This window comes from Ambystoma mexicanum, chromosome 3p (genome assembly GCF_040938575.1).
Source record: "Ambystoma mexicanum isolate Mex_15411 chromosome 3p, UKY_AmexF1_1, whole genome shotgun sequence".
Lineage (NCBI taxonomy): Eukaryota > Metazoa > Chordata > Amphibia > Caudata > Ambystomatidae > Ambystoma > Ambystoma mexicanum.
Genome location: NC_090925.1, coordinates 959409314 through 959421396, shown reverse-complemented (window position 1 = coordinate 959421396; position 12083 = coordinate 959409314). Strand labels below are relative to the sequence as shown.

General features: G+C 43.1%; 1 long non-coding RNA gene across 1 annotated transcript in view; it reads left to right on the top strand.

Moving 5' to 3' along the window:
• Nucleotides 1-789: 789 nt before the first annotated feature.
• The window catches only part of LOC138581152 (uncharacterized), a 358284-nt gene continuing 346990 nt past the window's right edge, over nucleotides 790-12083 (top strand). The window contains exon 1 of the long non-coding RNA XR_011304453.1: nucleotides 790-1492. This is a non-coding gene — a long non-coding RNA (uncharacterized lncRNA). The remainder of the gene's footprint in view (nucleotides 1493-12083) is intronic.

Below are 12083 nucleotides of genomic sequence, written 5' to 3'. Positions count from 1 at the left end.
ATGCTTCTGTTAGAAAGAGCTTTCTGTAACATTTATATATCCATCTGTACTGAATGCAACCTGTGCAGATAGTATAATATAGTGATGTCATTTAGAATGATGTGAGACGTTAGTGTTCCAATAGTTACAGTTGGGGAGACAGGATGGGAGAACCTTACTGAAAGGATGTTATCTATTTAGCTCCTGCCTTTCATACTTAACTTGCCCTGTAACTTATGAATAAACTTACTCATTTTTATATACTCATGTCTCCGGTGAATGACCCGTTTCCTGATGATTTCCTACATCCACCAATACTACAAATGGCAATGAGGATGGGATCAGAAGGCGCCTGTTGATTCCAGATAAATTGTAGATGAAGCCTGCTGATCCCAAGATATAAAGGACCCACTGGAGAGTGCTGCTGGTCCCAGAATATATATAGATGAGAGTCTGCTTATTCTTGAGATGGAGAGGACTTTAATGTCAGTAATCCATTTACCCAGGAGAAAATTAAGCCCTGCATACAGTGCCAGTCAGCTGCAGAAAATTAAGCCCTGCATACAGTGCCAGTCAGCTGCAGAAAATTAAGCCCTGCATACAGTACCAGTCGGCTGCCCATGGAGAGGCTCCCATAATTAATCTGTGCAAGGTATAACTGGCAGGCAGCCAACAAGCAGCGTTTGATGAAGAAGGTGTTGATTTCCAGACATTAAGGTACTGTGCGCTGGGTTGCAGCGTTGCAGCAAGTTTTAAATTAAGGGTTGCATCAGAGCACCCATTGCAACCGTCAAGTTACAGGGCAGGTGATATGTAGCACTTTGTTACGTTGGGAACTCCATTTTACTGTACACTGCCTGTTGTGGGCGTGATGTACTGGCCAGCTGATTTGTTTTCTATGCGCTGCCCAAGGAGAGATGATTTGAGGCCGTGTATATGGGTGTTTACATTGTTCAACAGTGACCTTACCATTACCAGTATAATGATGCCAGTGATCCGCACTGTGTCGTGGATTCTAGTCAAATGATGACGTATATTATGTGAGGAAAGTCACTGTGAATCTATGGAACGCATTTGTTTCAGCGTTCTATTTCCGTTTCAGCACCGCATTTTGTTTTATCCCTTTTCTTCATACACGGAGCAGCGTACACGTTAGAAGAAAGGACATATTTGCGCGTACAGCACGATGACGTGTACGGAAAAGGCATTCCCTTTCTGTATCAGTGATTGTACGTGGAGCGCACTTTCATCAATAAAGAACGTGAGCATTCACCGGAACAATCTGTTAGATGACAATACCGACGTTGGCAAATAATAACATACATTTTTGAGGCCTCCGGAAATTCAGGAAGGTTGTGAATTCGTGTGCAGCATGATGTGGTGACGGGAGTGATTTTGTCTATGTGTTCCTGAAGGGACTATACATCCTCGTCACAGATGCAGCTGCAGCTATTGGAACAGCTATTGGAGGGTGGGAGCAATCGCCGTGTTTTTTGTTCGGCATAAACTCAAGGTAATGTTTTTTCTATAGAGATATATGTATTTCATGGATTTGGAGCTATTACTCATGCGCACGGTCTACGTGTAATTCATGGACTCATATAATATTGAATGTTTTTGATCCTACATATGATTCATGGACAATCTATTGTTAATTACTGTATTCTTACCTTATTTAATTCAATCTATCTAGTTGGATGCAGCAGATTCATGTTTTATTTCTGCAGGTTTTCCATGTGTATATTTTAAATGTTGTTTGCATCTTATATGCAATAGATCCATATGTTTCCTGGTTTAGGGAAGCTGAATATTGCCATGATGTATATATATTGAATAGTGCATTTGTATTTTCTTGGGTGACAGGATGCGGTGTATGTTGTGAATATTTGGTGTACCTGGTTAGGATGGTGCACAGTATATGTGTTCGATGTTGTTTAGTGTTTAACAAATTTCGAGGTTTTGCAGCTTCCCAGTTTTGGACTATAAGTTTGGACTTTATAAAATAACATTTCCTATTTTCATATTGTTATTGAGTCCTATGGAGATGGGGAGAAATGTTACAAAATGCAATATACCTGTAAATGAGAAATATTTTTTTTGAAATACAATGATGATCATCCTGATATATAATGTGATGAGGCATTAGTGATGTGTATATGAATAGTGACAATGTATGCAATCATATTCATATATCATGAGTTTATTAGAGTTTGCATCAGGCAGATTGATGGTACTAGCAGATTTATTAACAGTTTGAGGTTTTGCAGGTCTGCAACTATTAGTGTCATGCTCTATGCGTTAGCACCGCCATTGACGTTTACATACCTACGATTTTGTTTGGTGTTGTGATTAAGTGTAAATACAATACAGCACATTATATGAAAGGCATTTACATATGGTATGGTGTTTCCAACAAAGTATGTGCAAGGGTGGTTTTTTGATTGCGAAATGAAATGGTGGTTGTTTCTGTATAAGCATTGTTATACCTGGATGTAATCCATGATACCCAGATGAATATTGGATATCCAGATGAATATTGGATGCCCGGTTCACAGTTGTAGTACACGGATAGATATTAGAATATGATACCCAGAATATTATTGGATGCTCAAAATAATTCTGAATGCTGTATGAAGTGATACCCAGATGAATATTGGATGCCGAATGAAAACTGAATGAATATTGGATGCCCGGCTGACTGTTGTGGAACCCGGATGGATATTACATTTATATAATGATTGGATGCCAAAGGAATACTGGATAAATATTGGATGCCCGGATGACTGTTGTGGTACCCGGATGGATATTGCATTTATATACAGAGAAGAATATTGGATACCCGGATCTGTTGTGGTGCCCGGACGGATATTATGTTGTGATTCCCAGATTAATATTTAGATGCCTCGTTGATATTTGTGATGTCCAGATGAAATTTAGGTTTACCAAGGTGTTATGAGTAGTGGTAATCTGGGTGATATTGTCATATTATACTTATTGATGGGTGGCCAATAGTTTAACGTTGACACTGCATTGTTCAGTGGTCATGTCGTATATGAGTCTGTGTGTGGGCAGATGTGAAATATGACTGGAATATATGTTGTAAATTCAATGTTACTGTCACTGCATCGTTCAGTGGTCAGGTGGTACATTAGGTGGTATATCAGTCTGCATTAGGTGGATGTGATCAGTAATAACTGATTCGTTCAGAGGTCATTTCATTTATGATTACAAGTTCAATGTTACTGTCACTGCATCGTTCAGTGGTCAAGTAGTACTCTGCATCCTTCAGAAGTCATTTTACAAGTTAAATGTTACTTTCACTGCATCGTTCAGTGGTCAAGTGGTACTTTAGTCTGCATTAGGTGGATGCGATCAGATCAGTAATGACTTTGCATTGTTCAGAGGTCATTTTATTTATGAATCTGCATGTGGGCAGATGTGAAATACGAAGGGAATATACATTATGAGAAGTGACACTTCATGTTTGGTGTAAAGAGCACTAATGTCATGAAGGTTATGAATAGCGAATAATTACCCATATGCTTGAATGGCCTGTTTGCAAGCGATGTTGATGCACGGGTGCTGGCCGTATGTCGAGCATGTTATTTATGCTGTGATGTTGCGTATTATTAATATTGCTCTGAACCGGTACAGTTTGGTCTTACTGTCTTGCAAGATGAATGCAATTGTTGTTGGTTTGAGACCTGTTTCCACTTGGACAGATTTCTTGATAAATTGTCTGTCGTAGTGTTTTTTTTCCATGCACTCTTCTTCTTTCCCAGTTGCATTGTTTTCATGTGATCTTTGTCTTGTAAGTATCTTTCCTTTCTTTCCCTACATTTATGTGTTCTCCTATAGGCAGTGGGAGTGTGTGATAAACGGTATAAATGGAAGATGCAAAATATGGGTGTTTCTGTGAGAAGAAAGGTAGTGTATTGTAGTCATGGTTTGATGTAGTTGTATTAGGAATGTAAATGGATGGTCTATATGAATGTTAGCAGGTTATCTTATGGTTGCGTGAGTACGCGGTTGTGCTGGGTGTGGCAGACCCTTGTCTCCAGGTGGCAGATGGAGTGGGAGGAGATACGTGTCAGTGGTTGAGAGTGTGGCAAGGAATGTGTGTGCCCGCAGGTGGCAGCTGTGAGGCCCGGGAGTGGAAGCTTCGGGCAAGTGGTGAAAAGTGTACTTATCTGTGTTGAATGTTAGTTACGGGAATGTGGTATACACTTTTATGGTTATGGTTGTATGGCTCTTACAGATGTGCAGGAGTGTGGAAATCTTGATAGTCTCTGTATGTCTGGTCTGTGGTATCTTGTTGTGTGTTCAGCTGGAAGAGAGGGAGATGTGTAGCATTTATATATCCATCTGTACTGAATGCAACCTGTGCAGATAGTATAATATAGTAATGTCATTTAGAATTATGTGAGACGTTAGTGTTCCAATAGTTACAGTTGGGGAGACACAATGGGAGAACCTTGCTGAAAGGATGTTATCTATTTAGCTCCTGCCTTTCATACTTTTTTTTAGCTCGGACTCCTGCCTTTCTTACTTAACTTGCCCTGTAACTTATGAATAAACGTACTCATTTTTATATACTCATGTCTCCGGTGAATGACCTGTTTCCTGATGATTTCCTCCATCCACCAATACTACACTTTCCTAGAAGGTATCTCAACAGATGCGCTGTAAACGCAATGGGCTAATTTCTGCCAACAATCACAAGTAAAGTCCAACTGGCGGAGATATAGTAATCCAAGTAAGCCAAACCAATGTAAACCATAAAACAGAGAACTTTTAGAATACCTGTGACCGTCTCCTCCTCGCCTAACAGCCACACTTCCAATGCAATTTGGATGCGCGTGCAAGATGCGCGAGCACCAGTGCTAATAAGGAAGTGGCTGCAGCAGTAGGCGGGCAAGAGGGCAGAGCTACAAGAAAAAGGAGAGTTTTCAGCGCGACCTTTACAAAATGCGCCTTCGCACACAAGATAACAACAAGAACCGCGGGAGACCTGCGGTCTTAGCACAAGTTACGGTCCAAGTTAAAGTCCACATTTACTTTATAAGATGAAATGACACGCGTTCAGCGTTTCGGCAACAATGGAGATTCCTCTTGCCGACGGCTCCTTCTTAGAGTCAGACACGAGGGCAGGAGGGTGGGTTTATTTGGATAGAGAGAGTGTAGGAAGGGGGAAGAGGTGGGTTAAGGAGAGTGGGGTTATGGTGTTTGGTTAGGTGTAGAAAGAGTGGAGGAATACATGGGTGGTGGTAGTTTGTTGGGGCAGGCAACAAGAAGAACAAAGCAGCCTGAGAAGGACTCGTCAAAAGTAGCCAAAAATAGTGCTAACAAAACCCAACCAGCCAATGTAATGGGGTAGGTGGGCAGGGGTAGAGAGAGTGTATGTGGGGTGGGTGGGGCTAGAGAGAGTGGGGTTGAAGTGGATTGGTGGAAGTTCAGAGAATTGGGATGGAATGGATGGGTAGGGGTAGAGAGAGTGGAGGTACGTGGGTGGGGTAGAGAGTGTTAGGGTGGGGTAGAGAGACCTGGGGAGAGTGGGCGGTGGAAGCGAGAGTGGGGAAGGGTGTGTGGGGTTAGAGAGTTTAGGTGTAGAGTGGGAAGGTGGGAGTGGGTGTAGGGTGGGTAGCTGGGGGTAGAGAGAGTCGGGTTGGGGGTTGGGTGGGTGGTGGTAGACAGCATGGGCTGGAGAAAGTGGGGGTTAGGTGGGCAGGGGGTAGAGAGTGGGGATTGGAGGGCAGGTGGGGGTAGAGGGATTGGGGCAGGGTGGGTGGGGGTAGAGGGATTGGGGCAGGGTGGGTGGGGTTAGAGAGAATGGGTGCAGAGTGGGTAGCTGGGATAGAGAGAGTGGGGTTGTGTGGTCGGTTGGGGTACAGAGAGTGGGGTAGAGAAAGCGCATGTTGGGTGGGCAGGTGGGTGTAGAGAGAGTGGGGGAAGGGTGGGTGAGTGGTGGTAGAGGAAGTGGGGGAGGGTGTGGATAGAGGAAATTGGAGTATGGTGAGTAGGTGGGGTTAGAGAGAGTGTGGGTAGGGTGGGGTTAGAGAGAGTGGTAAGGGCATGAGTGAGGGTATTGCGAGTGGGGCTTTGGTGGGTGACTGGGGCTAGAGAGACATTTGCTATGTAGTGAGAGTGGGGGTGGATGGGTTGGTAGGGGTAAAGAGAGTCAAGGGGTGGGTGGGGCTAGTTGGTTGGAAGTATAAAATATGAAGAACAAAGCCGCCCCAGGAGGACTTGTCAAAGTACCCTAAAATAGCACAAACAAAACCCAACCAGCTCATGTAATGGGGTGGGGTGGGATTGTGGGGGTAGATAGAGTGGGCGAGGGGTGGGTGGGTATAGGTAGAGAAGCAGTCTCGGGAGCACTAAAAAAAAATCAGTTATCGGAAGTAATCCAAAATAGCCCAACTGTACATAAACGAACCAAAGTAGCCCAATGACGGAATGTTACAAATCACTGAGTGGGTGGGAAATGGACAGCCTGGAAAGCCTGGAACCCGACTTGATTCTTACAAAGCTGCTGGTTGGAGCCAATAATTGTTGAGGAACTCCTCATTGGGCAGAGTACGGCAGAGGAGTTTGGAAAAAGACACTTTAGTGAGGCAGCATTTGCATGCTATGCCAACCAGATATTTTCAGTTCAGAAGTACTTTTCCCGCTCCCTCTTCTTTAACAATGGTTTCAGCAATTTTGTGACGTGAGCGCCACAAAAATCTGTCAAAACCAAACATTCGGTTGTATGAAAGGCATGAAGATTCATGAGATGGAAGCGACCACAGCACATCATGTTTAGTTACCACCCAGGAGAGCAGGGATCTAGCACTAACAACAAGACTATTAGAGGCATTGTATCGAAATAATTTGATTTGATATTATGAATGGATATATTTATTCGGTGTGCTATTATAGAAAAAAATGGTGCTCCTAAAAGATCTTGAACATTTTCAAATTAAAATTGTAAAAGTAATGTCATACTTTTGGTGTGCATTTTGTAGGCTTTGCCCTGATCGTATTCACCTGGGGCGAGGTAAAAGAAACTTTGCACTGGTGCAAGTGCAAAGTTGCACAGAATTAGCACTCTGGCAAAGTTTGCCGTATTTCTAAAAACACCAGGGGCCTTATTTACAGATTTTTTTACAGACTGACAAGTGACTTTGCGCACCTTTCAACGCTTAAAACTCAATTTTGTGATTAATGGATCGTAATTTGCGTGTATTTCCGGGACTTTGCGCAGGTCTGTCATGCGCAGGTTCCATGCAGCCGAGCACCTGTGCAACACTGCACGCAAAGTGTGGGGCTGGCCTACGCAGAGAAAAAAATAGGGGGGCGGAACATGCATATTCCCCATTCTCCTATCAAAATGAGGAAGAACAAGGAATAACGTGGGCGTGGTGAGGGACGGGCCACGCAAAGAAATCACACGCACAGTCAAGCACAGACCCAACCGTATTCATGGATTGCAATGCGCAACTTTATGTTGGGAAAAGCCACACGCAAACCTTGTGAACTTACCGCTACATGGTAGGAGGCACAAAGAACAACACTCATAGAATCCAACGCGCAAAGGTAACATTAAAATAGCAATTTAGGGGTGACAGCACATAGTTGAGGTGCTGCTTGGAATTATGAGTGATGGTATGCAGATTAGTGGGGTGCTGTCATGAATTACGGGGGTGTTGTACGCTGGTTAACTGGGTGATGCCTTGAGTTACGAGAAATAGTACACAGATTATCGTGGTGCAGTTTTGGGTTTCGGTGGTTTGTGCGCAGTGTCGCCAAGGTGCTGCCTTGGTTGTGGGGAGACAGCCTGCAGTATTGCCAGGGTGTTTGATGGTGGGGATAAGGTAAGCGCAAAGGTTGGTGTATGTGTCTGGTTTTGGTTTGCATGGATGCGTGTCGTGGACTTTCCGGGCGCTAGTCTATTTTCTTAGCACCTAGGGAGTTTCATGAATAAGTGGAACGCGCAAAACATACTTTTGCGTACAGGTAGGCGCAAAATTGTTTTATGTGCAATTTATTTCACCGGGACTTTGAGCTTTTTCTATGAATCGAGCCCTAGGATATCTTAGAACCATTACAGATGCAGTTTAGCATCGTACAAGCACCAGGGCAAAAAATGTGCACTGATGCAAAAAAGATAGACTTATGATGCATTTTTGCACCAGGGGAAAATGTGCCCTGGTGCTAATACCATTCTGCATTAGCAGTAAGGCAAATGCTGCCCCGATGCAAAAATGCAGTGAAAATGTATCTTTTTTGAACTATGCTTATAACATGCCAAACTGTATTTGTCATGCTGCAATGGTTTTCTAATATGACCCAGTGTTTTTATGAGTAGGGCAAACTTTGCCCTAGTGCTAAAATGGTGCAGCTTTTCACTTGCACCAGTGCAAAGATTCTATAACCTGGCCTCTGGTTTCTATTTCCATCATCTGCTGTGTGGAGGGGTCGTTATTGGAAATTGCATGTGTTTTAGATAGTGCCTTCTAACTTTAATCCAGATACATTTGTGATGTATTTTATTATTGAAATGTAATTCCTAGTACTAAAGGTCTACTATGTGTGACAATTAGACAACGTTATTTAGAGCAAACAATGAGCAAAACTAATAGTGGCACAAAAGTGCCTCCCATGAGGGAAACTATGCAGCCTCCCAGGATGGTGATAACGCATCACTTATGAGCTTAACATATGTAGCCTTGGACACCTGCACCTTGCCTTCACCAAAGCATCTTCCTCTCTCCATACTCTACACCAATGTTACTACCTCACAACGTGGCACTAAGGCACCATCCACGGGCCAAAACTAAAATGTTATGTAGTCTCCTAATGAACAGACACATGCTATTGAGGCTTAGGGAGAAATTTGATACCCATGAGCAAAGAATTATATTATTGAAAAGTACACGTTCTGCAGAAGGTTTAGAATGCATGACCAATTCTGAGGGCATCTCTGTCGTCTGAAAGAAGGTAATAGCCATTCGGAAATGGTCTGCTTATACTAAAGTCAAGAAAGTGCAATGTTTTGCGAGGGTCTCCTCCTGTTTCTAGAGACCATCAACCCCATTCGGGTTATTTAGGAGTTTCCCCCAGGAATATTCTGGCTGTGCCTGCTCCTCCTGGGCTATTGCTACTGCGATGGCTGCGGAATATTTGTACACCCAATGGAACTATTGAGAAGGGGCCATGGAAAGGATTTCTAACCAGCGTGCAGCGAGGTTGCATGGCAGGGAGAGAAAAGAAAGGCATTCCTCCCACTCCCAAGGATTGAACCATGCACCAGCCACCCGGAGAAGCATTTGCGCGGCCAAACGTGTCTTCTCAAAGGTCCAGAGTGGCCCATGATCTCACCAGGCTAAACACTGCAATCACGGGCACAATACTGATCAACATGAGTAGGCGATCTGATGCAGAGGTCGAAGTGAGCAGAAACTAAAGGGAACACACGTCTACTACGTTTATTTTGTATTCTTCACCGTTTCACCATTTTTCACAACCATTTTAACATAATCTGGTGCCGTTGTTTTTGACCTTTGAAACATATCTCTTCATTTTACTTGAACTCTCTTTGAAAGCTCACCAGTTCTTCTGAGCTCCTGGTGTGTTGCAAAGCAGTACAACAATGTGTAATATTTCCATAAGGGTAGACAAAAAACCTGGATCACTAAACCCAAGAAAAACATTTCTGGAGGAACCTCTTGTTTTGTCCACCCAAGCCATTTGGTCGCCTTCCTACACGTCCTGGATGCGTGGTTTCTTCTCTGCTAGCACCCTAGCCACCAAATCCCGAGGCACTTATAACTCCACTACTTAAAAAAAATATATACTTTTCCTCTGATCTGCGGGGAACTTTAGCAATGCGGCCTAATTGACTGCTGCATAGGTAGACATTAGGGCAGGGCCGCAGAGTGACGCACCAAACTCGGGAAGACAACTCTGAAACCCTTTTTTTCATGTTTTCCCACAGGCACCAGAAGGAGTGCTTAGTGTTCAGCACTGTGAGTTTGTTTTCTCCAAATTAAAATGTAGTGTTTCTAATCGGGGTGTCACGGTATTCGTTTTATGACGGTACGATAACCTTCTTGCCAAATGACGGTATATCATGGTTATCGCGGTATAGCAGGTGGAGTTAACTGATCTTAACAAATATTTTCTAAAAGGTCATAAATTGACAGATTTATCATCACAAACAAAACCAGGCCCCCAGGGCCAGAATTGGGCTTTTCAACATACTTTCCACTGAAATGCCTTGCTTCCACCAAACACAAACACACGTGTGGAGAGGAGGGGGTGGGGTGGAGGCCTGCTGCAACTGGCAAAGCAAACTGAAAAGCTTTTCTTAAGTGGTCATTTACGTTACAGCCTTTAGTTTACTTGCGGGCCAAAAGGTGTTCAGTAATCACTGACATGTTACCCTTTGGTATGGCAGCAGGGAATACCCACAGAGATGAGTGAATTTCGCAGTGCGACTTATTATATGTAAATTCAATGATAGAACCATGGAAATCCCCCATTGCCATATGTTTAGAGAACATTATCCATTATAAATATATAAACCCCAAAGCCGCCACCCCAAAGTGAACCCTTTTCCTTCTTGGCACTGTATCTATTCTTCCTATTGCTAACATATTGATTTTGTGTCAGGCACATGTGGTTTATGGAATGGCATTAAAAACTGCTCCAACTGAAACTACTTGGCAGACGGCACATCCAACAGTGCAAAACCAAGACTGCGCAGCAATTGCTTACTGCAGCCTTTCCAAATCAGATTGAAAAGCACACTTAACGGTATGAACGGTATAACGGTATAAACAATGTGACGGTTATTATTGTTCAATTAAGTGGTTCACGGTATCTTTAATGGTATACCGTTACACCGTTACATCCCTAGTTTCTAACCAGGGTGTTTCCCAAGGAGGATTGCAAAGAACTAAACATGTCTTCTTCTGCAGGTCTGTCAGGACATATTGTTACCATAGCCTAAGCCCCGGCATTGTTTACTAGAGCTGTGCCGCCACAGAGACCTTTCGAAAGGCCCACAAAGAGCATCAAGGACACATGAAGCATCTGAGAAGTATTATATTGTTTTGAATGTGAATTGCAAGCAACCATGATGGCTTCCAGGTGCGGGAACCCGTTATATTGAAAGGTGTTCAACAAAGCACTGGCATTTAAACATATCTATGTAAAGATAGCCAGCTGTAGCAGTGCTCGCCCAGCTCGATGATTACTCGTAGCTATAACAGGAAGGCAGAAACGTTACCCTAGCATATGCTGAATGTGTAATTCGTTTGTATCAATGGCATTTTTTAATGGGCATCAAGGGCAAAGCAAACAGGATAAGTGTTATTACATGGCTACATTAGTGCAGCCAATTTGGACATGCATTTTTACTATGGCATGGCATTTGTTACTTGGTATCAAAGGTAAAGCAAACATGATTATTTATTATGTGGCTAGACTGGCTTCCATTGATGCAGTTGGTCTGGATATATTTTCATACCTTGGAATGTAGATTTTTCTGGCAAGTCCGTAAATGGTAGTACTGCATGGATATGTATAGACACAGCCCACATGTGAATGTTTTTTATTCTGGCATATGTTGTGGGAAAAGGCATCCTGAAAAAGTGTTAGAAAATGCTCCTGTGAACTGTTGGTGGCTTGCATGCATCTATTGGAGTGTTTTCAAGTGCTACCATTCAAAATCGATTGCCAACTGTGTGGCTTTTTACAGAATCTATCACAGAAAATGCGCTGTAAAAAGCACCATTTTGACCCATTATTTATAAACATTTTCTAGGGTACAGAACCTCCACGAATCCTCCTACGTTGGTTTGGACACCCTCACTACGCTCAGTCACTCCAGTGTATTCAAAGCAAATATTTAAGCCCTTCCAACTGCTAACAGGTGACTGTCTTGCCACCAATTTATTAATCTGGCACAACAATAAACTTCTGTTTAATTAGTGCTTACTGGAGTGGTTTCACGTTTTAATGGAAGTCTCCCTTTATTTGTGCTGATCCCCAGAGCCCATTATTTTGACATGTAGCAGGTGCTTTGTCCTTCGCTCCCTAACGTTGACAGGCTCATT